This window comes from Mycteria americana, chromosome 13, assembly GCF_035582795.1.
Source record: "Mycteria americana isolate JAX WOST 10 ecotype Jacksonville Zoo and Gardens chromosome 13, USCA_MyAme_1.0, whole genome shotgun sequence".
Classification (NCBI taxonomy): domain Eukaryota; kingdom Metazoa; phylum Chordata; class Aves; order Ciconiiformes; family Ciconiidae; genus Mycteria; species Mycteria americana.
The window spans coordinates 5,279,790-5,302,759 of NC_134377.1; positions in this window are offsets into that span (position 1 = coordinate 5,279,790).

Below are 22,970 nucleotides of genomic sequence, written 5' to 3' on the forward strand. Positions count from 1 at the left end.
ACAAATTGTCCAGCCGGGGGCTGCACCTGAGGGCTTTCACCCTTTAACAAATAGCCTTTTAATTTTCTGCCAGAAGGGCATGGGAAGGGGGGGGGAGAGGGAAAGGGGGGGGCTGGAGAGGGGGTTGCACAGAGGAGAGAGAATCAATCAGACATCCATCTTCATCATTGCTGCCAAGGGACCATTTGCACTGGCTGGATGCCCCTGGGGGAAGGTGGGGTGAAAAAGAGAAGAGGTTGGGGTGAGGGGGAGGCAGGAGGCGTTGAGGGGATGGGGAGGGAGGGGGGTCATGCCGCTTCTGAAATCCATGTGGAACGGTTGCCCTCCAGCAAGACAAACAGCAACCCTTGGAGCCTGGGGAAGGGAGCAGAGGGTTGTTTTCCTGCTCCTACTCTGCTCTCCAAAGAGGTTGGGTCAAATCCAGAAGAGTCAGTAGTCCCAGCACGGGGCAATGCAGCAGCCCAGCAGAGCCAGCCTGGCCGGGGAGGCCCCAGGAGATCCCCATCCCCCTGGAAGTGGGGAACTCCCTGAGTGAGACGAAGAACAAAGAAACGTGGGGAGAAGCCCCACCAGCACCTTCTCCTCCCACAGCGAGGGCATCATGGACATCACGCACAGCTTCCACTGCAAGGCAGAGGGGCCAGAGGAGCTTGAAATTCTCCTCTCCCTGATGTCTGGACAGCAAGGAGGGAGCCAGCAGGTGAAAGCACCAAATCGCTTTCCTCCCCTCTCCTCCAGATCCTCTCCTGCAAGGGGAGCCCAAGCCACGGCGCTGGCTTTGGCTGGAATCTGTCACCTTTCCCACAAAAAACAAGCAAAGAGGTTAATTAGATGTTTGCAATCCAATTTATGCCTTGTTTGTGAAACCAGCATTTCAGATGTAACCCAGCCTGGGAGCCCCCGTGCCCTCGCTCTTTTGCTAAATTTATTTCACAGCTTTGCAGAACTGGCTCGGCCAGGTCAGAACTCTTCCATTATCATTTTATCGCTGCCTCTTACTCTGTAATTACAAGCTGCTTCCCTCGCCCCCTCCTCCTCTTCTTCCCCAGCCCCCTCCAAGCACAAGGTGGGAGATGCTGGTCTTGCTTTAAGCTTCTACAATTTGTCTCACCCACTGAGGCTGGGAACAGTTTGGCCCTGGTTTCAGCAGATAAGCAAGGGTGAAAGCAAGATAAGCAAGGGGAGGCAACAGGCAGAGAAATGCCCACCCCTTTGGGGCTCTGTAACATTTTGGCCATGGGGACAAGTCATCACAGGACTCAAAAACTGAGTTTGGGATGGAGGTGGCCACTGTTTCTGCCCCGGGAGAAAGAGATGCTGCCTCACTGGGTGGACAGGGCCTGGATGCAGCTGGACACAGCCAGCAGCACCCCGCTTTGTTGCAAAATTTGGCTTCATTTCAGTCACCTGTGAGCATGAATCAGACAAGAACTTACAGACAGCATGAATGCGCGCACACACGGCCAGCTCAATTGCCCATGAGAAGGTTCATGTAATTAACAGGCAGACGGCTTTTCTTTCATGTGGCAAAGAAAGGATGGGGAGTGGGGGGAGTATTTTTCTGGGCCCATCCCCTGCGAGCAGATTTCTGTAGGACTGCTCACAGGAATGGGGACCACAATGCAGCCTGTGAACAGGACCCCGGGGGCAAGGAGGGATGGACCACTGACCCCGTTGCCCAGCCCTGCTGTGCAACCTGTGCAGCCTCCTTGTGCAACCTGGGACCCTTCCCATCCTTGGGGAAGGGAAAGAAAAGCCTTTTCCCTGCTAAATCCATGGTGCAGGGAGCCCCTCTTTGCTGGAAATGGCATAAGGGTGGATCTTGCTGCTCCTCAGGCCGAGCAGCCGGGTGCAGGACCTGTGCCAGGCTCGTACCGCCTGCTCTGTGCGATTCCCCACCATGTGCTGAGGATCCCCATAATATCACAGTATTTAATGCTGCGTCCGTCATGCACCATGCCATGATCACTTGACTACGATTCCCAACCCCAGAGCACATCTGGCTCCGTTGTTCAACCGCGCGCGCCGTGGTTGTCCACAGACACACGTGCAGCACCAAGCACAAAGACGCCTCGATTCCTCCCTAAAACAAAGATCAAAGCCTCTGCTCTGCGCCACACCGGCTCAGAGCTGAGGATAGCACCCTCTCTCCCCGCTGCTGGAGGAACATTAAAACCCCATTAACCTGGGGTTGTTATTAATCATGCAACATTACCCAGTGGGGACAGCCCTGACGTCTGAGTGCCCGGGCTCCCGCCAGCTCCCCCGGCCCAGCTCCAGGTGACACAGGCGCAGAGAAGGTAGGATTCGTTTATAACCGTGCAAGCGCGCCAGCCCCAGATAATGAATTTCCTCCACGAGGCAAAGGAGGAAAGCTTCGCCGAGATTGGAAATAATCACCCTGAGGCAAGGCAGGGACCAGACTCTGGACGCCTCTCACCCCTGTGGATGATAATCCCCTTTGTGACTGGGTTAAGGGCAAGGAGAGGAAACCACGATTTATCATCTGCTTGAACCACATCCATCCTCTGGAAGAAGATTTCCAGCTGTGCTGCAGAGCACACCCAACAAGAGGCAGAGATCCCAGGCTGAAATCAAACCAGGAGCTCAGGAGATGTTCACTTTGGAGACCTCCTGAGGACACAGAGGGGACATCTTCGGCACGCACCGAACAGGTTAACGCCATGAGAGCAAAGCCTCTGCCTGCATGTACGTATGTAGGCTGAAGCCCCATCAAGCCCTCACAGTTCCGTGATATTAAAGCTTTCCCCTCATGCATAGAAGCAAGCAGGGGGGCTAATTGCTTCTTATGACACTATAATGGTAGGACTATTTACAGTAGATTAAAATCCAATTCATAATGAGGTATAATAACTTTGCAAATGCCAGGATTCGTCAAAGGGTGAGGAGCGCCACTGAGACACAGAGCTGAGCAGCCTTGGACTTGGGGTCTGAGCCTCAGCACCGGAGGAGAGGGCTCTTGCCAGAGTGAGGGTGGGTTTTTTGTTGGATTCTCCCTCTTTGGTTGCTTCTCCCATAGGTTAAGCACAGGGGACGGAGAAAGGGAGTGTGGGGATAGACCAGCGCAGCCCTGGAATAGCTTTATACCCAAGAGGGTGAGGGGACTGCCCTGGGAGGAATGGTGCATAAGGAGGTCTGCAAAGTGCCTAGAAGGGGTGAGCTGTGCGTGGCCAAGCAGGGGGACACATCCACAGAACTGCCTGGGTTTCACCTGCCGTGCCAGGAACAGAGCTCCTTCCCCAGGGAAGCTTCGCCCCAGATGCAGATACTCAGAAACCCTCCAGTCACATTGAAACCCGCTGGGTACCAAGGGTGCTGAGGCAGCCTCCAGACCAGGATCCAGCACTGGAAGATTCTCACATGCTGGATGTCACACGTGTTAGACATCAGACCCCCCCAGAAACCCATCCTCTCTACCCAGTGAGATGGTGGCCCTTTCCGCACGCCCCCAGACAGTCCCATTCAGCCACCCATCGAGGACGTGAGCTGAGACAGGCACCCAGCACTGCTGTCTCCCAGGCTCTGGACCATGTTTGCTGGGTACTCCTGCCACAGGGGGGGAATTTTGTCCTGCAGGAAAGCAAGGGCTGGGATTGGATCCAGTCTGGATTCGCTTCCTGCCTCCGTCACCTGTTTACGGGTGTGACCTTGAATGAGCCCAGCAACGCATCACTCTTGACTCGTTCAAGGGAGGTATTTATTTATTCCCTGCCAATGACATGGGCTGATGGTGCCCTCTGAATTTCAAATAAGACTCAGCTCTATTTTGATAGTCTGGGTGGCTCTGCTAGAAAACAGACAGAGAGGAAAGAGCCCAAAAAGCTGAGACCTGATTTCTTCATTTGGAAAGGGAACATTGCTCCCCAGATCCAAGGGCTCTGCGCAATTTCTGGATCCCACTGAGTGGGCTCAGTGTGGTGCTGGCACCTTGCACAGGGGCTTAAGCAATGTACCTCAGGTCTCCAGCGATCACCAAGGTCCTCTGCTAAACACCAGCACTAGGGACTGCTCCAAAGGGCTTGTCATCACCGGAGGTGGAACTGCAGAAGACATCAGGCTAGAAGGAGATGTAAGGGGTGCTTGGGTTGGTGTGAGCCCCGCTGTGCTGATGTGGCTCGCTCTCCCAGTGCAACCAGGCTCTCCAAGCACCACCCCACTGCCTTCCCACATCTCCACACCTGCTTGTGTTCAAAACCAGATGTCTGCTAAAAAAACACTGATAGCAAATCCTCCAGAAAACTAGTTCTTCGGTACATAACGCTGTGAATTTGTCACTCATCCTGCTGGACACTCAGTACTCCCAGCTTGTGACTACTGAGTGGCATGCATCGAGGATGAGGAGCTAGAAGTAACATTTGATTTCCTGAAGGGTGAAGCCCTCTCCTCTAGACAAACTCTTCCTCAACGGGATCACTTAAACAGCTACCCTGTGCACGGGAACACAGGGGAAGCATTGAATTGTAAAAGCAGCAATAACCTTAATACTCTTTGTGCTTGGAAGAAAATCAGCTGAACCTCAACTACAGCAAAGATAAACTCAATTGCGCCAAACTCACATCACGTCAGCAAAGGGCTCTTCCTGGCAAAAGCTCTAGGTAGCACTCTCCCCGGTGTCTGAGCTGAGGATGTCCCATTACCAGGGCACAGCAAGCCCCATCCCACCCTCTCCAAGCAAGGTGAGCCTGGGGATGGCAGCTGGGGTCAGCCGTGAGTCCACATCAGCAGCAGGTCTATGGCAATGAGGCAGGTTTGACATCAGGCTGGAAACACAAGTCAGGTCCAGGGGCACAGGCCAGCAGTCACCAGACAGGACCGTGGTGACAAGATAGGTCCAAGGTGGGAAATCAACCCATGGGTTGGGGTCCACATCAAGAGGATCCATAGCCAGGCATGGACAAGGCTGGAGTAGGTACATCTACAGCAAAGCTCAAGAAAGGATCAAAGGCCCAGCTGTGAGCTTAAATAGACCTCCCACCCATGGGCAGAGGGTGTGGGTGGAGGCCCCAGGTGAGGCTGGTCAGGGCCGTTAAGGCCTGTTAGTGTCCACAGGGCCCTGACACCCATTGCCTTCAGGGCTGAGAGCCTTGTCTCAATGGTATCAGCGCACCAAAGCAGAAACTTTCTTACTCCTTGGGCTGGATGTTTGCCCAGCATCCTAGTGAAATTAAGAGGTGTTATTTGGTGTGAATAAAGATAGCGGATCTCAGGTGGGCTTTGACCCTTTTGGTTAGATTGAAACTGGGACAATTTGTCCATGGCAGCTCCTGGAGGTGGCAGAGCCAAGTGAGTTTCAGTAGCCACAGGACTGGCCAAAGTACCGCTCTCTGTGGAGGGCATGAACCGGTTGCAAGACCCAGGGCTCTGCAGGGTTACAAGGTGTACGGGGAGAGGGTAGGGGGTATCCATCAGGTAGGAACACATCTGCTCGATCACCACCGCCGTGTAACACGACGGTCCCCAACAGGTACCCCAACGGGCCCTGCCTAGCGATGGGGCTGTCAGGTTTCAAGGAGAGCGCAGTGCCTCCTCAAAGCAGAGCTGCCAGGAGCAGCCACGGGCACACACATGGCTTGCAGAGTTTCCTTCTGGCATCCCCGGAGCGGGGGCTGGCATGGCAGCACACCGCAGCCGCCACGCCGCAGGACTCCTCACAGACTTTTACAGGCAGATCCTTCCTAGTGGGAGACAGAAGATGCTCATAAAGTCAGCCTTAAGCAGAACACATGTATGTTGGATGAATCAATATGTTCAAGCTGTAAAGGAGGAGACGTCCAGGAGCCCGGCATCTCCAGCACAACAGATGGAACGGGGCCCAGGAACACCTCCGACCGCATGGCACCTCCTAGCATCGCTCCGGGAGGGGATGAGGCTTTTTGGCCAGAGTCTGAACCAATTATCTTCTGGCAAACGTGATGCTCTTTGATTCACCAGCACTGAGAAGAAAAAAACGATTTTCCCCCATTCTGTTTTTGTTTGAATGTGAGAGGGAGAGCGAGCTGAAGCAGGTGACGGAGCAGAAACGGCTTGAGAGGATGGCATTGCATCCCGATTGGAAAGAGCCAGTGGCCACTGCCCAAGTGAAATTCCAACTTTATGACATAATGGGCTTTTTCTAACCAGCGCTTGCTATTAACTTCAGCACTGGCTTAAACCCCCTGGCCTCAGGCACAAGCAAAGCAGAGCTCATATACTGTAAATGTTAATACTGCTTTAGCACTGTAATAAGCTAAAAGGTGGATGCAAGATCTGGCACATTAATTCCTTTTTTCATCTTTTTAGCACATTTCAGGGTAATATGAATAATAAATATTTGAGCTCATGAAGGTTAACGGATGGATAGCCCTGGAGACTGGCACTCCTCGAGTAGGAAGGCAGCAGCTCCCTTCTGCATGTCGGTGTCTCCAGCAGCGATCCAGGGAACTGGCCTCCTCCAGAGCAGTCGGATGCGCTTCTTGGCAGGGAAACGTCTGACGCAAAAACCTGTTGCCTGCCATACTTGTTCACACTTCAAATAAGAGCATTTGGGCTGGTGAATGAGTAGAGGTAGGAGTTTCCAAGCACCACAGGGCAAAGCTATGGAGAGAGGAGAGCCTCCTCCATCCCAGCACGAGCTCTCAAGTCTCCATTGAACGAGAGCCAGGTTTGGTCAGCAAAGGGCCCCCAGCCTCAAAACTGTTTAGGCATCTAATTCCTGCTGCAACTAGGTCTAGAGTCATCTGGACTGAGAAGCTCCGTGATGGAGCAAGGGAGCTGAGCGTACACCTCCAGAGTTTTAAACTCCAGTTGGCTCTCCTCTCACTGAGGGAATGGTCTACAGGCAGAGACACTGGACGGATCTGACCTAGATGTCTTCATCAGCCCTGAGGTTCCTGGCCTGGCCTTGTTTTGCAGGTGCTGGGTCTAACTTAAAGGACTTTTGATGTCTGTCTGTCAGGCTGCACCCACACACACCTCGAGGACAGCACCTGCAGATACTGAGCATGGCAAAGGCCTGGCTATTGGGACAGCCGGGTGAAAAACCTTGCTGGAGCTGGCATAACTGCACATCACCTCTGGATTACGAAAGCACCACAGCACGGAGAACAGGGCTTGGGGAGAAAGTCACACAGCTTTGGCATTCAGTCAGGCTCCCCAAGAAAGCCCCAGCTCGCCCCAGAGCCTCGTGGGCTTGCAGGAAAGCAGGCTAGATGGGATGTGGAACATCTTCTAATCCAGCCTCCTCCTCCACAGCGAGACAGGAATCCAGACCCTAAACAAGGACCATGCCAGGAGAGAAGGGGTAGGTCTGGTGACCCAGGAAAGGATTTGAACCCTGTGCTGGGAGAGCAGGGACCGCAGCATGTGAATTCCCATTGCTTGCCTGTCACAGAGACCTGGCAGGTAGTAGCACTTGCTGGGGGAAAAGGGCTCAGTACGAGTATAAGCCCCTGGGACGGATGATGGAGGGCTTGCCCAGATTTGATCTGCTGTTACAGCTTCACAGTGGGCACTTTATCTTCTTGACCCGCACGGTACAGATGCCCCCGCGACTGCTGCTTCTGACAAGCAAGACCTGTTGCTGGAAAAGCCCCGGTACTGCAGCAGAAGCTGTCCTGCCACTTTTCTCTGTGGTCCAAGGCTGGTGGACACCAGCACTGTGGGACAGCAGGACACCCAGGGCATGTCCCTTCCCCTGGTAGCCGGTGATGGGACGGGTGAAGGAGGCATGCTCTGCTGTCATGATGTGTCACTGGAGGTTAAGGTGCAGGAAGAAGGTCTTGACCGTGCAGCTGACCTGGGGCAGAGACACAGTCCCCTTCCTGCCCCTGACGGGGTGGTCCAGGAGCTGCAGGGGCTGGTGGGGGCAGAGGTGCTGCATTCCCCTTGCAGATGCCTGATGCTCCCATCCTGACCAGTGCTGCAGGAAGCTGGGATAGACAAGGAGCACTGGGCTTGTGCCACTCCAGGAGGACAGTCAGGGAGATGGGGCAACTGTGGGCCTGGCAGGGGACATGGGAAGGGCAGGCTGGAGGAGCACTGCTCGATGGAGAGGGGTGCTCAGCAAGGAGCTTGCGTGCCCAGGGCTGGGTGTCGTGGGCCAAGGGGCGACCACTGCAGGTCTCTGGGACCCTCAGCAGGGACCAGCCCGTGCCAACGCACAGCTGGGGCGCGCTGGTGGCCAGGAGATTGGGTGCCCAGGGGCTGCGAGCGCTCCTCACCCAGCGACCGTGCCCACCTATGCGCACGCACGCACGTTGCACGCAACACGCGCTTGCCGACGACTGCGCATCTGCAACGATGGCCTCCGTACCCTGATTTGGGGAGGGGGGGGGAGCTGCCCGCCGCTGTTTGGGGGTGCGTGCCCGGATGCTGCGCAAGGGGAGCGATGCACCCCTGCGCTCCAGCTCCCCGCGTTTGCCTTTCGCTTTGCTCACTCTGGCATGGCAGCAGAGCCCCCCTCCTTTCCTGGCAATCCTTGGGGGATATCAAGGGCAAGCAAGAGAAGGGTTACCTGGAGGAAAGGGTTGCTAAGCAACCCCCCCCCGACCCCCCCCCCCCAAGCACCGCAAACCCAAAACTCGTTCCAGGCCTGCAACCAGATTAGCATATTAATGAGGCTGTAATTTCCCCGGAATTGTCTGCACGTCTATGCCCGCTCACAGCACACTGGCCCAGGAGTTTGCTATGCAAATAAACTGGTTTTACAGGCTGTGGCTTAATTAACTCATCAAGTTCATCTTCCTAACAAAAAAGGCAGACTAACTGCGGATTAATGGACCTGTGTTTGCTCTTCTTTCTCTCTCCCTCTCACCGGCTCCCCAAGGCAATGCCTCCCTCCAGACCCTTCCGTCCCCGGCCAGGCCAGCCTCACTGCTGGGTGGATCCTCCGTCCTCGCAAGGAGATAAATCCTGGGAAAAGAGATGGCGGGGGGGATCTTAATACCGCTTCCAGCAGAGTCTGGGAGGTTTCCTCATCGACTTCAAGGGGAATAAGATGGATCAGGCCTCAAGGATGGTAATTACGCCTCCAGTTGAAGCTGGCAGGTGACCACTTATGAGAAGGAGGTGGCACATCGTGACACTGTCTCTTTAAAATGGTTGTCTCTGTGCGGATCAGGGGTCGGGGATTTTGGGGAGGGGGATTAAGGCACCGTTTCTAGGTGAGCTCTGGCAATCCCGCTCCATCCCTAACAGCGCAGGGTCAGACCAGGCAAGAGGGATGCTCTCTCTCTCCTGGGTTAATTAGAAAGGCCCTTCTTGCCTGCATCCCATGCTCAGAGACATTATGTCTTTTGAAAATGACCCCCCAAAAAAGTAAGTCTAAGGATTTGCAGTCACTGGGGGAAAGTTCACGCAGCCAAAAGTCTGTATTCAACAGCAAATCCCTGGACCGGAGCTTTCTTTGAACATTAACATCATTATGACTTTATCTCCCTTTCCCTTCCCTACTTTTTCTGCTTGTCCCTGCCTTCTTTGGGAAGCGGGAAGCAGTTTTCTGTAGGACCTGGGTAGCTCTTTGCCCGTATTTGGGTACAGATGTCCCCCCATTGCCCACACATCGGGGGGGGGGGGGTTTGGAAGCGCAGGGAGCTGGGCTGAGAGCGCCTCAGCCCCGAGGCTGTGTGTAAAGTGACTCCACTTGGAGATGAAATGTCTGAGCATATCTTTTTCTTTTTTCTTTTTTTTTTTTCTTCCAGCTGTATTGTTAGTTAATTGTAGCTTGACCTCCGGGAAGGTTTTCCACAGCTGGGAAGGTGGCCTAGGATACTGAATTCAGAGCCTAGGGTGGGAATGGTTTATTTGGCATTCATAGCATGAATTGTGCCGGCCTGACGCACAAAGCCCCAAGGAGCTGAGAGCCTGACCGGCCAAAAAGGCAAAGGGAAACTGAGGGACAGAGCTGCCGAGAAGTGCCCAAGGTGGTCCCGTGGCCATCCAGCTTGGCCCCTTGGCTTCCAACCCACGCAAGCCACAGCAGATCTACTGTCCATCAACCCATAGCAACACTACCATAGCCCCATGCTCTCACACCCCTGGGGTCTGCGCCATGCAATCACCCACGGCTTTGCTGTTGGGGTGGGGAAGGGGCCGGCTTCCCAGCCAGCTGAGCTATCAAAGACCACCCGGCTGCTCCATGCTCTCAGCTCTGCAACGTTTCCTCAGGAAACCTTGGCAGAGGTCCACGCCTCCCTTGGAAGAAAGTTTAGGAGCATTCAAACCACAGTCAGCTGAAAACCACCCCTCTTCCAGCTACAGCCGTCTTGGAATGGACTGAAGTTGAAGCTTTCTTGCTAAAGTTGGTTTAGACTGGACAAAGTCCTTGAAATATCTAACTGTACTCAGAAGCTTTTCTGCATTCACACGGAAATGGACTGGCTGACCTAAAAGGTCTTTTCCATCTCTAATTTCTGTGGTTGTGTGATTCATCCCTCTTCTTTGAAAGTGTTTCCTACATGAAACGTCTAGTAGAAGGAAAAAAATGATACTAAATAATCTTTTTTCATTTCCTCTCATCATTGTCAGAGATTATGAGAGGTGAGGGATATGTCTGCTGTGACATTAGCCGAGCAATGGAACAGAAAAGGCAAACCAGGATTCAGCTTAGCAGCCAAGAAAGAAGCTATTCACACAAGGTGGGGTAGGAGGAGACGTGCTGGAGACATCCTTTCCAGGAACACAGTTGTTCCTTACTTTCTCAGATCTTGAGAAAATACTAAGCTGGAGAAAAACAAACATCTTAAAGAACAGAGGAGTGGCCACATCCCGACCAAGGAAAGGACCTCTCTCAGAGTGCTGTCCCCAGGAGGGACAAGGAGCCATCATCTGGGGAAGAGCAGCAGAGCAGGGCAAGCATATATAACAGTTCCCTGGGATGCTCTTGGGGATCACCAGAGCCAGCTGTGGGTTCAATGCTCTTAACATCCTTCAAGGAATTTCTCTCCTATGAGATTGTCCAGTTTCCTCTTAATCCATTAAGCTCCTGCAGCAAGGAGTTCCACAGATAACTCATCACAAGAAGTACAGTTGGTCTTAAATCTTGCTTCTACCACCTTCACCTGAGGATATGAAAGGGGTTTTAGTTTCACGTTGGTCTCCTACTAGCTGTTTCATGTAGGAAATGCTATCAAAGGCATCACATAATCTCAGAAAGGAGACAAAAACCTCCTGAGGTAAGCCAAGACATTCCCCTGGGAATGCAAAAGTGCATCTTTCCATCTTGAAGCAGCTTTGCATGGGGAGAGACTGGGAGTTACCCTGAACAAGGGCACAGGAGAGGTCCCTTAGCTTGTAGCCACCAGTCCATTCCTCAGCTCCCCACCCCTGCTCCCTGTCCCTGTCCCTGAGCCGCTCCTCCGGTCCCATACAACCACATGAAAGTTGCCCCATCCCTGCAGTCCAGCACTGCATCCCTCCATTCTCCAGATCTCTAAAGCCTCAGTGGTGAGGCTGTCTCTTCTCCCATGGCTATCAGGTGACTTTGTCTCATGGTGTTGCATCAACCCAAGACTGTTTATGAGACACAAACTGAAGATCATCGAATTACACCTTTTTTCCTGTTGGGTAATGCCTTGCAAACCATCCCATTTGCTAATCCTTCCTTTCCCACACGCTCAGCAGCAAATGCAGGGTGACATTGCTGGAAAAAAGCCCTTTTCAACTAGTTTCTGCTTTAAAAGTTGAGTGCGAGGTTGGATGCATGCTCACATCAGATAATTTCCAGAAAGGCTGGGGAGCCGATGTGATTTGGGGGAGCTCATGCAAACAGCCTGGCACCGCGCTTGCAGCCACTAATCTGATGGCATCAGGATGGGAAGGCAATGGGGGACGGAGCTGCTGTCCCCAAAATGAAGGGGAAATGGGGGGGACCGAAGGGACAAACCCCTGTAGGAAGGCAAACTCTGCATCTGATCCCAGGTCATTTATCAGTGAGTTTTTGTCAGTGATTTGGGGATCAGAGGTGGTTTGAATGATAATTGCTCGTCTTCAGCTGTCACCCAGGTGTTTATTGAAGAATTTTTGTGACCATAATATAGGACTTTCAGCTCTTTTTATTTCATTGATTTAGTGGATTTTCATTCTCTTTTTTTCTTTCACTTTCTGGGAGCAAGAGAAGTAATATAAATTACCCATTTGCTGCAAAATGCATTTATACAGGTGGGGTTTTTTTATTTTTAAACAGAGACTAAAGACTAAACACTTACAATCAGGGAATCACCCAAAATCTGAACATTTGCCGGGTACCATTCCAACCGTAATAAGTACCAATCCTTTGTCAGATGACATTCCAGGACACTGAATTTTTTCTTTTCTCCTATATAGCCACTACTTCAACAAAAGAGGGAAAGCATTTTTCTGGTACAGGAAAAGTGGGAGAAGAGGGAACCCAAGAGGACCAAGTGGCGGGAAGCTGGATCTACACAAGCTGAGCCTTGAAATTAAAAATTGCCCTTTTATGATTAACGAGGAGAGTGATAAAACAAGGGAATGAATTTACGGAGGGAGACATCAACCTCTCCATCACTAGCGATCCCTAAGCTGGCTGCCTTTCGCAGGGGAGGCTGCTGCTTAACCACAAGTCGCAGGGCAGGATGCAGAAATTACCGGGCGAGTCTCTACGGCTCGCGCTCCGTGGGAGGTCAGACTACATGATCGTCGGGGTCCCTTCTGGCCCTAAAATCTATGAATCTATTGATGCTCTGAGGCTTAAAAAGCAGCAGCTGCTCCTATGCAGCACCTAGTTCTCATAAGCATTTGGAATAATGGATCCATATTGTGCCAATGCATACTAATGTTAATATACATTTGCAGCACACAATGTGATGGCTTTGGAGACACCCAGGTGTCAGATTGAATCAGTGTCAGTGACACACCATACCAGGACTTCGCGGCAGGTCCCTGTTGGCTTCTCCAGCGGGAAGCTTTCGGTTCTTTGAAATTATTGTATTTATCCCTTATGTTTCTGGATGGGGAAAAAAAAGAAAGAAATTTTACCGGGCCCACCGCAGGACTGGTGTCCGCAGTTTGCAGCCAGCCAAAGCCTGGCTTCCACAGGGTTGGAGATGTGGATGCGAAGGAAAACAAAGAAAGATGCTGTATGAGGAGTGACCAAAGAGTTCAGAGGTGCAGCCTTCTGCTCTCTCCGTTAATCTCCTCTGATGCACCAGTGCAAAGAAATTAAGAGCCAGGACCAGGGGCTGCTTCAGCTCTGTAGATGCTGTCCCTGCTGAAGTCCAGAGAAGTCGCAAAAAAGCATTTGCGAGCCAAAGACCTGAGCCTGCCTCTGCCGGGTTTAATCCCCCCTGGCTTTCAAGTGCAGAATCAGGTTCAGATTCTGCAAAGAGAAAATGGCCTCTTTAATTGCTGCCTTGGGTTGGGATTGCGGGGGCACAGGAGGAACACGCTCACAGCCCCAGCCCCATTCCCTCTGCACCCACGAGCCACGGCCACGCGTGTGAGCATGCGTGGGTGTGCAGGCGGACTGAAGCACCCTGGGCTGCGTGAGCAGGGCGTGGGGTGTCAGGGGACGGTTTGCACCCCCAGCTTGACCTGTATAGTTTGCGAGGGTGTGGACATGCGTGCATACATGTGCAATACCTTTGCATTTATATGTACACATATAGGCACCTCGTCTTTGCATCATAAGCAAGCCTGCTTCAGCCTCATCTGTGTTCCCTGCCCAAATTCACTTGTCAAGCTACATGAGCCCACATGGGAAGCTGCCCAAAACACCGTTCGTTTACAGTGACACAATAAAGCAGCACACCGCCCAGCAGGTCCTCACTTGTTTGAATGCTCGTTATTCCCTTTGCTAATCTGACGAATCAGCCCCGGTGCTGGGGACAAGGGGACTTTGTCACCACCCAGGCGCTGCAAGGGTTAAGGCTGTCCCTGCACACAGGGTGCCTGCCCCTGCTTGGGACTCGCCTGCAGCAAGGCCTGGGCGGATGGAGGTCTCCTTGGGAGCACCTCTGCCCTGCAGTGCCTTTTCGGGGCTCGGTCCCACACACCGGCTGAGGTGAGGAGCCCTTCCGAGGCGGCCCTTGTCCATCCCCACCTCCAGCTGTGAGAAGTCGATTCCAATGGACATACTAAACCTATGTTCCCCCACGCTGTTTTTTGCCCTGCTCCAAAAAAAAAAAAAAAAAAAGGATCAGAAGCATTTAAAGAAAAATGGAAAGAAACCGACAGCTTCCCAAGCCCGCAGAGACTCCGCTCCCCTTTCAACCCTCCACCTCACTTCATGGCCCCACACAGTACCCTGCTGCCAGATCTTCTCTCCTGGCTCTTGGGCACCTTGGGAAGCCCAAGACACCCAGGTACCAACGGGAGACCCCCTTGACCAGAGCAGGTGGAGCTACTTTTGTGGTCCTGATCATGGTTAAGAGAAGCAGGATGTGTATTTCTAGTGGGGACAGAGGAGAGGGGAAGGCAGGAGAAAGCAAGCAACGTGGCCATGTGCCCAGGTGACAGTGACGGTCCAAGCACGCTCACCAGAACTGCACGTTAAGCAGCTGATGAGGTTAGAGAGGTCCCATGCACAGTCTCCCCCTTCCCTGAGGCGATGGAGGTGTTTTCAGATCCCTGCCCAGCATGAGCTGCTTCTGCCCCAGCTTCTCACCCAGGTTGTGAAATGGACGTTGGAGCGGTCTAGGCCAAACACTCATCCTCACTCCTGGCCCCAGGGCAACCCCAGGAAGGGCTCTCTCCTCTGGCCTACACAGAGAGAAAAAACCTCATCTCCTGGTATAAAAAGATGGGGCTGAGGGATGGTGTCAGCTCCCACAGAGCCTGGGTACGTCAGAGAAGGCAGGGCCACCGAGACGGGTGTTGCAGGGGGAATGTGCGTGTGCGAGGGCTGGTTTTGTGTGTGCGCTTGTGTGTGTGTTACGGCTGGCTGGTGTGTGCATGTAACGTGTCGAAGGGGTGTGTTTCTGAGCCATGGAGGTAGAGAGGAAGAGGGTTTGGGTGCGTGCAGGGAAGCGTGTGTGTGTGTGTGAGGAGGGCATGTGCCTGTACGTGGACATGCACGAAGGAACGGGAGGGAACGCGCAGGTTGGGTGTGCGCAGCGAAGGGGTGTGCGTGTGCGTGTGTGTGCAGGAGAGAGAGGACGAGGCAGACAAAGAGCCGTGCAGGCGGGCAGGGGCAGACCCCGGGCCCCTCACCGGGGTGTCGGGGCTGGGGGAAGCCAGGCGAGCCCCTGTCCGGGACTCCACGCAGCCACCTGGGGAGGTCCCGGGGGTTCGCTGCCCCGGGGGGGGACGCAGGGTGGGTGTGCGTGTGTGCAAGGGCAGGAGCGTTTGTGCAAAAGGAGAGGTGGGACGTGTCCCAGCGTCGCCTCTCCGTGACGCTCGGGGTTCGCCACTTCTTTTTCTCGGCCGCCTGGGTCCCCCCACGGGCGTGGGGCCGAGCCGCGGGGCTTCCCCCCGCGCTGCCACCTCTCCGGGCGGGCAGGCACCGGCACTTTGGGTTTCGGTTTTAGTCGCAGCCGCTGTAAGAGTGAAAAAAAACCCGCGCTGAGATCCCGCCGGTCCCTACGGCCGCGGCAGGGCCGGTGCCTGGAGCTGGCGGTGTCCCCGGGCAGCGCACCCGGCTCCCCTCGGGGTGAAGCAGTTAATGTTTGCGCGGCGCTGGGGAGGTGGGGGGCTCCGGTGAGTGCCGGCTAATTGTATCGCCGTGTTTGCAAAATTTCCGGTCTTTCTGGCAAACGCAGCTTTCTGAGGGAGAAGGGAGAGAAACGGGAAAGGAGAGAAAAACAGAGAGAGACCGAGAGATCAGTGTTGAATATGTGTGAAATGAGAGGGGGAAACGAGAAATAGAGCAGCAAAGGGGGGGGAGAGAGAGAGAGAGCGAAAGAAAGGAAGAGAGAGAGAAAGAAAGAAACAGAGAAAGAAAGAGAGAGCAAGAAAGAAAGAGCGAGAGAAACACAGAGAGACGGAGAAAGACAGAGAGAAAGAAAGAATGCGAGGAAGAGAGAGAGGAAGAGAGAAGAGAGAGGAAGAGAGGGGAAGAATCGAGAGATAAAAAAGAAAATAAGAAAACCATAAAAAACAGCAAAACAGAAAAAAAAATTTAAAAAGAGAGAGAAAACCAGAATTTAAAAAAAAAGAGAAAAACGGGGAAAAAAAAGAAAAGGCGAAAAACAGGGGAAGAGCGATCGCGAGAGAACGAACGAAACACAGAAGGAGGGGAAGGGCGGGGGGCAGCCGTGCCCGCTGAGCGCCGGGTCGGGCCGGGGCCGGGGCCGGGGCCGGGGCCGGGCGGTTCAGCACCCTGGAGAGCTCCGCGGCGCCGGCTGGGCGGGACACGGGGGACCGGGGAACTCGAGGGGGCCGGGGGAGGCAGCGCGGTGCCAGGGCCGGGCTGGGCTCGGGGGGCCCGGCGGGGCCCGGGGCCGGGATCCCGGCGGGGTTCCTCCGTCCCGGGGCTCGGCCCTGCCGGAGGCAGCGGTGTCGGAGTGCCGGAGAGGGGGCTCCGCGCCCACCCGGGACGTGGGAGGGAGGCGGCAGCGGCCCTGCTCCGCTTTCCGCCGCCACCAGCCCCGGCAAACCGCCCTCCCCGCCGGAGCTGCCCCCCGCCGCCCTTACTGGCCCCCCTGGCTCCGCGGCACGCGTGGCTTTGGGGCGCTCTCAGCCCACCCTGTGTGTCCCCCCGAGCCGCCCCACGGTGCCCGTTAGCAGGAAGGTGGGAGCGCTGTAACCCGGCCCCCTCATCCCGCCCGCAGGTGCGGGCCGTGTGCCCCCCCCCCCCCCCCATATCCCAAGAAAATCCAAGGGAAGGGGAAGGAGCCGGCGGGGGGGGCACACCCAGCGCCCCGCCAGCTTTGGGGCTCCCGTGTGCGGGGGGTGCAACCCCTGCCAGCGCCCGGCTCAGCCCCGACCCCCGACGGGAGCACCGGGGCGAGCTCCCTTCCCCTCGCTGGCTTGCAAACAGCACCACGACCCCCAAGCTTCCACCCTGCCCCCCCATCGCCGTCCCCCCCCCCGCTCCGGGGGCTTCTGCCCCGCCAGGGCGGACTCCCCACGCACCGGCTCGCTCCGTCCCGCCGCTGCTATGCGGAGCTCCGCGGTTGCCGCCGGCTTTTCTCATGCAGATTCCCTCTTTCACACCTCCCAAACAAAGGCAAACGGGGGCATCGCCTCGCCGTGTCAACACACACGCTCATTAGCGGGAAGGCGGCGGGGGGAGCGGGTGGGAACGGCTCGAGCAGCCCCTCCGGGGGGGCGGTCGCATCCACGGGAGGTTGGAGCGGGCCGGGGATCACCCGAGGAAATTTGGAGCGAGTTCTTCGCCGCATCCCCCTCAAGTCAATAAGTTTCCGAAGCTCTGGGTTTGGCTGTCTCCGGTTCGTTTATTGCAACACAACGCTGCTCACAACCAGGCTTTGCCCACCCGCGATTCGGCATCGCGGGGAGCGGCAGCCACGGGGCTCCGGGCCGGCTCCGCGCAGAGCGGGGCCCCCAGCCCGGGGAGGGAGACCCGGGGGCGGGTTAGCCCCGGGGAGCCGTCGGGGCGATGGGAACGGGGCCCCGGGATCGTGCCGGAGCTAGGAGGGGCTCGGGGGGGTGGGGGTGTGAGGGGGGGAATTAAAGCTTCACCAATTACCGCCGCCCACGGAAAAAAAAAAAAAAGGAACTGATTAAAAGGGCTGTGGACTGTGGAGAGGGCGGGGGGAGCGGCCGGCGAAGTGCCGGGAAATCACGGCCGGGGAACGGGCGAGGGGAGCCGGGAGCAGCGGCACCTCGCTCGGCGCTGGCCGCCCCAGCCGGTTCCGGGCCGGGAGCGGAGAGCTGCAGGGCTCCGGCAGCCCCACCCGGGCCGGGGCCGCCCCGCCGCGGTTCCGCGGGGGAGCCGGGGGGCCCCGGGGCCGCTCCCCGCGCCCGGGCGGGCACCGACGGCCCGCCGAGCTCTGCGGCCGCCGGCCGGCCCCCGCCCCGCTGCCCCTCGCTGATGGTTTTTGTGTTTTCATTTTGTTTTGGTTTGTGATTTTTTTTCCCCCCTTTTATTTTTTTTTTTGGGGGGAGGGGGGGTGGTGGTTTTGTTTTGGTTTTTTTTTCTCCTTTAAACCGCCTCGACCGAGCCCGATCCCGCAGCCGTTCCGCCTCTCCCGGGGCTTCACCCTGCCACCGGCGCCGGCATCGCCTTTCGTTTTGTGCCGTTTCTCCCTCCGAAACCCCGGGCTGGAGCTCGGAGGGAAGGAAACGAGAGATTCGTTAAAAATAAGAAAAGGGGGACAAACAAAAATTAAAATCCCGCCGTTGTTCGTTCGCGTTTGGGCCGCCGTGGGGCTGCGGACTGCTTGGGGGTTGGTTTGTCTGTGTTTCCAACGCTCCCCCCGCCGCTTACAGAAACACCCGTGGGGAGCAAAGAGCCACCCCGGCCCGGGCACCCCCTCTCCCAGCGCCGGGGGGGGACAGGAGGACCCCGGCCCTTCCTTGGAGCCCCCTTTGCGGGGGGGGGAGGGGAAGAGAAGGAGCGGGGAGTGGGGGTCCGGGTGGCCCCGTGGGGGCTGCGTGGGGCTGTGTGCGCGGGGGCGGGGGTGCCGCATTGTTTGCCGGCGGTGTGGACAGGCACACGCACACCCGCAGACACACTCACACGCACCTCGCTCCCCCCTGTAATACGGAAATTTCCATGTCCCAGCTGCCTTCCCCTTTTAACCTTGGTATTAATTTAGGACGGATCTTTTTAAACGGCCCTGTAATGCATTCAGACGCTGCTGGAGGTTTATCTTTTTTTTTTTTTTTTTTTTGTATCGTGGGTTATATTTACACCCAAAACAAAATAATTACACTTTTGTTGGAGAGAGAAAGCTGGTGATTAGACTGTGGCTCTTTGCAGCAAACCCTTTCTCAGTGGTACACCAGGACAATTTTTCACGGCTGGGTGAAATCAGACGCGGGAGGTAATGAATCCTGTGAGCTATTTAAATTTACAATTTGTAACGCAGTCACTCAGAAACGCCTATGGCCCGGCGAGGAGATGCTTGCTGGGTTTGTTTAATGTTAAAACCTGCACCGTCCCCCTCTTAGCAGAGGAAAGGGGGGGACGGCGGGGAGGAGAAGCCTCGCTCGCCCCCAAACGCGCTCCCGCCGGCAGCAGCCCCGCGGAGGAGCGCGGAGGAGCGCGGAGCGGCGCGGAACCGCCGCCTCCCGCCGCGCCCGGGCTCGGCTCCCCGGGCCGGGCAGAGCCGCCGAGCCCGGCCCCGCTCCGCGCTCCTCCGCGCTCCTTTCCCGGCATGACCGCCGCCTACAACTAAAAATAGTTGGAAATATCAACCAAGTCGGCGGCGGAGCATCCTAACAGATAGATAATTAATTACAAAACACAGGGGGAATATGCAAACCGCGTATTACAAATTCTACAGGGCTTAACTGATTGGAAACAGATTATTATCTTGTTTGTCTTTTGTCTGTTTCACTTATCCCTCTGCCGTCTGTTGTGTTGTAAGTTGATACACTTTATTCTGGAAGGGGGATTTGTTTTTATATATATATATATATATATTAAATTCCATCAACATCTTGTATAAGCGACGCTGCTTCTCCGTGCGTGACCCTGTTAAAACACAATAGGTTTATTAGTTACATATAGGCGGGTATTGCGGGGCCTGAACGACCGCAGGGGAATGTGGCTGCCGGGGTGGGCTGGGGCTCTTTGCCTCGGGTGGGGGGTTCCCCTCCCCTTCCCCTTGGCTTTATTTATTCCTTGACTTTCAAACGAAAAAGGGAGCCGAGCCCGGCAGCGGGCAGCGGGACCCCCCGGCATCGCCTCCCCGCCCCTGCCCCGCCGCGGCCGGGCCCGCAGGGGACAGCGGGGGGGTCCCCGCCCGCCGGTACCGGCTGCAGAGCGGCGTGGCGGCAGGGGTACCGGCCGGGCGAGCACCGGGGGGACCGGCAGCGGGGTGTGCAAGGCCGTGGGACCGGGCCGTGCGGGTGTGCAAGCACACACGTGAGTGCCGCACACGCACCCTTCGCTGGCGCGCTGCAGATTATCCATATGAAGCAGATTATCCATATAATTATCCACACGGGCCCGTTACGGCGTGGGACGGGCGCTGGCACACGCACACGCCCGCCGCGTCCCCCCACGCCGCTCCCTGCCCCGCCGTTGGGGCTTAGCGGGGCTGCCCGAGCCCCACCCGCGCCCGCGTTTCTGCGTGGGAATGACAAGCCTGCGGTGTCCGCAAGCGGGGCTCCAGGGCCGGGGCGGGCGGGCAGCGCCGCGGGGCACACAGACACGCGTGTGCGTGTATAGATGTTCCTGCATACCTCTACCTACACAGACGCGTACAGCCGTGGATGTACAGACGCGTACCTCCCTAAATACACCCTTAGGTATGTCTGTCCGCCGCGCCCGTTCTCCCCGCGGTGCGAGGCCGGGGAGATTCCCGCGGCCGCGGGGAGCGGGGCCGGGAGCCCGGCCAGCCGCGGTGCTCCCCACCCGAGCCCTGTCCCCGCTGCCGCGCTTCCCCCGGCCCCTTCCCCGAAATTCCACCCCCCGAGCAGCGCAGCCCCGGGCTCTGCCGGCGGGAGCCACCCGGCCACGGGGCAGGGCCCCGCTCCGCACCTCTCCGCGCCGCTCCGCGATCCCCCCGCGGAGCCGAAGCAGCTCCCAGCAAACTTGGGCAGAGCCACGGGGTGAGCGCGGCCGCGACGGGCCGGCGGTCCGGGCCCTCGCCCTTCCCTTCCCGTCGCCTTCCTTGCCCATTTCTTCCCCTTCTAATTCACGGCCTTTTTTAGTCCTTTCCTTCTCTCTTCCCTTTCTTTTTCCTTCTCTCTTTGTTTTCTTTTTTTTTTTCCCCTCCTCTTTCCTGCTCGCTCGCTCGGGCGCTTTTCTTTCACGATTTCTTTTTCGTTTCCTTTCTTTTCCGTTCTCGCCGTTAATTCTTTCTTTTTATTTCTTTTCTCAGTTCTTTTTTCCTCTTCCCATCTTTTGTCCGTCTTCTTTCTTGCCGTCTTTATTTTTATTTATTTTTTTCTTTCGTTCATTTATTCCTTCTTTCTTTCCTTCTTTTTCTTTTCTTATTTTTTCTTCGTTTTTCTTTCGTTTTCCCTGCTGTCTCTCCTTCTTTCCTTCCTTTTTTTCGTTTCCGTTAATTTATTTCTTTCCGTTCTCTCCCTTTCTCGCTCTCTTTTCCTTTCTCCTTCTCTGTCTTTTTTTCTGGACGCGTTTTCTCTCTTTCCTTCTGTGTTTTTTCTCTCTTTTTTCCTCTTTTCTTGCTCTCTCTTTTTTCTTCCTCTCTTCTCTCTGTATTTTCTTATTTCGATTCTCGCTCTTTGCACAAACACCCCTGTCCGAGGGCACACACACAAAACCGCCTCCACTTCCCCGCCGATGCCCTTCTGCCGCGGCGGCTTGGGTTTTGGGTTTTTTTGCCGCTACCGGGACCGTTTCCGCGCCCCGGTGCGGAGCCGGCGGCGGGATGCTCCGCGGCGGCGGGATGCTCGGCGGCTGCCGGGCCGGAGCATGCTTTGGCCGAGCTCTTCTTCCCCGGAAAAGAAAGAAAAAAGAAACAATAATAAATTATAAATTTAGATATTTTGGCTGGAGAAACGGGCGGGGAAGGGGAGGGAAGGGCCGGCCTTCACCTGCCCCGCCGCCTTCCTCCTCCTCCCCGCACGGCCGGACCCCGGGGCCGCCCCGTCCCCTCCCCAAATCCCCAGGAAACGGCGGGAGCGGCGGCAGGGCCGCCCCACACACCGACCCCGGCGGAGAGCTGCGGGCTGGGGCAGCGGCCCCCGGCCCCGGACAGAACACCCCCCGTGCCCCCCATAACCCCCGAGCGCCGGCTCCGGTCCCGCACGCCGTCCCCTCCCGCACGGCCGGCCGGCCGCTCCCCGCTCCGCCGCACCTGGAACGAGAGAGAAAGAGCAGTGTCGGGGGGGCAGCGCCCGCCGCCCCCCGGGCCGCCCGGGCCCCTTCCCCCGGGGGCTGCCAGCCGCTTAGGCGGAGCGGGGAAGGGGCGGGAAGGCGGCAGGCCCGTGGGACAAAGGCCGGGGGTGGCGGGGGGCCGGGGGGCCGCATACCTCCGCGCAGCGCGCTGCCGGGGGAACTTTTCATCCCGCCACGCTGCGCGGAGGAGCCGGCCCTCCCCGCGCCCCCTCCCCCTCCCGCCCCCCCCCCCCAAATCCACCCCCCCCCCCCTTTTCCCGCTCGTCGCACTTCCAGACAAAAGCACCTCTCCCCCTTGTGCAGAACCCGAAACACGAGCCCCGGCCCAGGTGATGCTCTCCCCCAGCCCCACTCGGGCCCCCCCAAAGCCCTCCCCGAGCACCCCGGTAAGAGAAAGCAACAAAACCAGCCGGGGCATCGGTGGGAAAAGGGGGGGCTTTGCCGCGGCCCCCCCGGCCCCCAGCCAGGTGCATACTCACTTCGCGGCACAGGTACGAGCCACCCTCAACAATAGAGGCGCGTTGTTTTTTTCCCTCTGTGCCAAGCACAAGGCTGGAGCCAATTTAGATATGCTATAAATTAAGAGGTTGCCATGGTTACCGCCCTCCCATTGGCCGCCGCCGGGGCGACGCCAGCCCCCACGTCACTAAATCTGAATAAGGATGCGCGAATTACTAAGGCGGGGGACAAAGCTGGCGATGGGGACAGCATGAGAGTGGCGGCGCGGCGGCGGAGCACAGCGAGGCACCGGGGCTGCCGGCTGCAGGGGGGGGGTTCATGCACCCCTCCCGCCGCGCCCGCTGCCGCAGAGCCCGCCAGCAGCGCGGCCGCCGCTCCGCCGGTTCCCGGAGCGCTCCGGAGGGACCCGGGGGGGATCGGGGGGTTTTTTTGTTATTATTATTCTTCTTATTATTTCTCGGGGGTGGTCTGGATTTTTTTTTTTTTTGGGCATCGTTTTTTCCGATGAGAGAAGCTCCGGTTTGGGCTCCGGAGAGAAGAGGGGGAAGAACTTGACAGCCGCTCCGCTCCCCTCCCCTGCATTTTTTTTCGTTATTCCCTCTCGTATTTTTTTTTT